Source organism: Nannospalax galili, unplaced genomic scaffold (genome assembly GCF_000622305.1).
Source record: "Nannospalax galili isolate Female #2095 unplaced genomic scaffold, S.galili_v1.0 scaffold300, whole genome shotgun sequence".
Taxonomy (NCBI): Eukaryota; Metazoa; Chordata; class Mammalia; order Rodentia; family Spalacidae; genus Nannospalax; species Nannospalax galili.
Genome location: NW_008347322.1, coordinates 686,765 through 690,073, shown reverse-complemented (window position 1 = coordinate 690,073; position 3,309 = coordinate 686,765).

Here is a 3,309-nt window from a genome sequence, read left to right as displayed (position 1 = left end):
TTTCAAAAGCGGCTGTAAATTTTTAGGTTCACAGTTGAATTAATACAGTCATACAATATTGAGCTCAGTATAAGCCCCAAGAAAGGTGCTGACAACAGCGGCTGTGCAGCCCAGGAAGCAAAGGGGGGTCAGGGCAGGACCAGCTTATTTATTATTTTTATTTTATGTGTTTGTATGTATTTCCTGCATGTAGGTAGGTGCACCCATGTCATGCAGCACCTGCAGAGGTCAGAAGAGGCTTTCAGATCCCCTGGGACTGGAGGTACGGACAGTTGTCAGCTGCCATGTGGGTGTGGGATTCGAACCCAGGTCTTCTGCAAGAACAGTGTTCTTAACTGCTGAGCCATCTCTCCAGCCCCAAACCCATTCTCCCTTAAATTGCTGTCTTAAGAAGTTATATCTATGTGTATGTATCTGTGTGACTGTAGCAGAGCCTGGTGTAAAACTCAGAGATCCACCTGCCTCCGCCTCCTGAGTGCTAAGCTTAAAGGTGCACACCCCCATGCCTGGCCCTTTAATTTGTTTTTATTTATTTATTTATCTATTTATTTTTTTCTTTTTTGAGACAGGATCTTCCTATAGCCCCACCTGGCCTGGAACTCACTATGTAGACCAGGCTGTCCTCCAACTCACAGAGATCTGCCTGCCTCTGCCTCCCAAGTGCTGGGACTAAAGGCGTGTGTCACCACATCAGGCTGTTATTAATTTTCTCTAAGATTTATTTTTTAAAATATTTTATTATTATTTTTTTATGTGTATGAGTGTATTGCTTGCATGCACCCGTGTCATGCAATGCCATGGAGGTCAGAAGAGGGCTTCGGATTCCCCTGGAACTGGAGTTAAGGACGGTTCGCAGCCGCCATGTGGGTGCTGGGCATCGAACCCTGCTCCTCTGCAAGAGGAGTCAGTGCTCTTAACTGCTGAGCCCTCTCCAGCCCCTAGGATTTATTTTATTTTGGGCCTGGAGAGATGGCCTAGTGCTTAAGAACACTTGCTGTTCTTCCAGAAGACCCGGGTTCAATTCCCAGCACCTACATGGTGCCTAACAGCTCCAATAAGTCCAGTTCCAGGGAATCAGACACCCTCTTCTGGCTTCCAAAGTCTTTGTAGGACACGGGTGCACGTACACACATGCAGGTGATACATTCATACACATAAATATAATAAATAGATTTTTAAAGATTTATTTTATTTATTTTTAAATTCTCTTAATTTATTATTTTTATTTTATGTGTATGAGTGTCTCACCTGCATGTAGGTAAGTGCACCCATATTTTGCAGTGCCCTAGAGGTCAGAAGAGAGAATGGGATGCCTTGGAACTGGAGTTAATGGACAGTTGTTAGCTGCCATGTGGGTGCTGGGAACTGAACCTGGGTTCTCTGCAGAAGCAGCCGGTGCCCCTGACCATTACATCGTTTCTCCAGCCATTTTTCAAAATTAAAAAAAATTATTTATTTATTTTTATGTGTATGAGTGTTTTGCTTGAATGTATTTAAGTGCACCTGTTTCATACAATGCCCTCAGAGACCAGAAGAGAATATTGGATCCCTTGGAACTGTAGTTATGGTTGGTTAGCTACCATACAGGTACTGGGAACTGAACCCAATCCTCTTTAAGAGTAGCCAGTAGCCGGGCGTGGTGGCGCACGCCTTTAATCCCAGCACTTGGTAGGCAGAGGCAGGAGGATCTTTGTGAATTCGAGGCCAGCCTGGTCTACATAGTGAGTTCCAGGACAGCTGGGGCTACAAGGAGACCCTGCCTGAAAAAAAAGGCAAAAAAAAAATTTAAAGAAAAAGAGTAGCCAGCTCCTCACTGCTGAGCGTCTCCAGCTCCTCACTGCTGAGCGTCTCTCCAGCTCCTCACTGCTGACCGTCTCTCCAGCTCCTCACTGCTGAGCGTCTCTCCAGCCCTGATATTTTATTTTTAATTATGTATATGTGTGTATGTGCTTGTGCACATGAGTGAGGGTACCCACAGAAGCCAGAGCCATTGGATCCCACAGAGCTGGAGTTCCACGTGGTTGTGAGCCACCTACATGGGTGCTGGGAACCTAACTCCAGTCCTTAACCTCTAAGCCATCTCCCCAGTCCCCTTTGTTTTGTTTTTTAAAGATGAGGGTCTCACTGTGTTGCCCAGGCATATCTTGAAGTCCTGAGCTTAAGTGATCCTCTTGCCTCAGCCTCCCAAATAGCTGGGGTTACAGGTGCACAGCACCTTGCCCAGCTCCACGGACTATCATTTGATGAAGAACAGGTGGAGGATGTTTTATAAACATGGCTATATTCCCAGAGCCATGGCAGGAGCGGGGCGGGGGGGAGTTCTATGATTTGGACAGGGCTCATCCCCTCTAAAGTCATGTTGACATTTGCTAACAGTGTGGGGAGATGGTGGGACCTTTAAGACATGGTTAGGCCAGGCGTGGTGGCACACAGCTTTCATCCCAGCACTTGGGAGGCAAAGGCAGGCTGATTAGTGTGAGACTGAGGCCAATCTGGTCCACCTATATCAAGTTCCAGGCCAGCTGGGGCTATAGGGAGACCCTATCTCAAAAATCCCAAACAAACAAACAAAAAAAAAAACCTAACCAAACCAAACCAAAGAGATGGTTAGGTCATTAAGAGGGTTAACAGTTTTCATAAACCTGGATTAGCTGCTAAGTCTCAGAGCAGGTGGCTAGAGGGCATGGCTGCCCTTGTGTTTTCTCTCCGCTACCTGTACCCACTTGCCCTCCTCATAGCCCACTCTGACTTGAAGCAGCAGAAGTCAGTGGTAAATTGCCACAACTTGATCTTGAACTTCTAGCTCCAAAATTCAGAGCCAAATAAACTTCTTCCCTTTATAAATAAGCCAGTCTCCAGTGTTTTGTTACAGTAACAGAAAGCTAAGACAGACACACCGCGGCTGCCTCACAAAGCCCAGAGCATTATGTAGGGCTAGTAAGCAAGGAATCCAAAATTCAGAACCCAAAATGTGGAGGCAGCCGCGGAAAACAGGGCCAGGATGACCAAGTACCCAACGGCCAGGCTGATCTGAGGAAAGTAGGATTAGACTAGTATAGGACCTACAACCCAAAGCATAAAGCAGACCAAAAACAATGCGTGATCGATCGGGCGTGGCCGTAGAGGCCTGTCAATCCCAGCACTGGGGAGGTAGAGGCAAGGAGATCAGAAGTTCATGGTCATCCTCTGCTACGTAGGGAGTTGGAAGTCAGCCCAGGCCATGGGAGGTTCTGTCTCAAAAACACGGAACAAATGGGAAGACAAGACACTCCCTTAGAGACGCTCCCTTAGAGATGCTCCCTTAGAGAC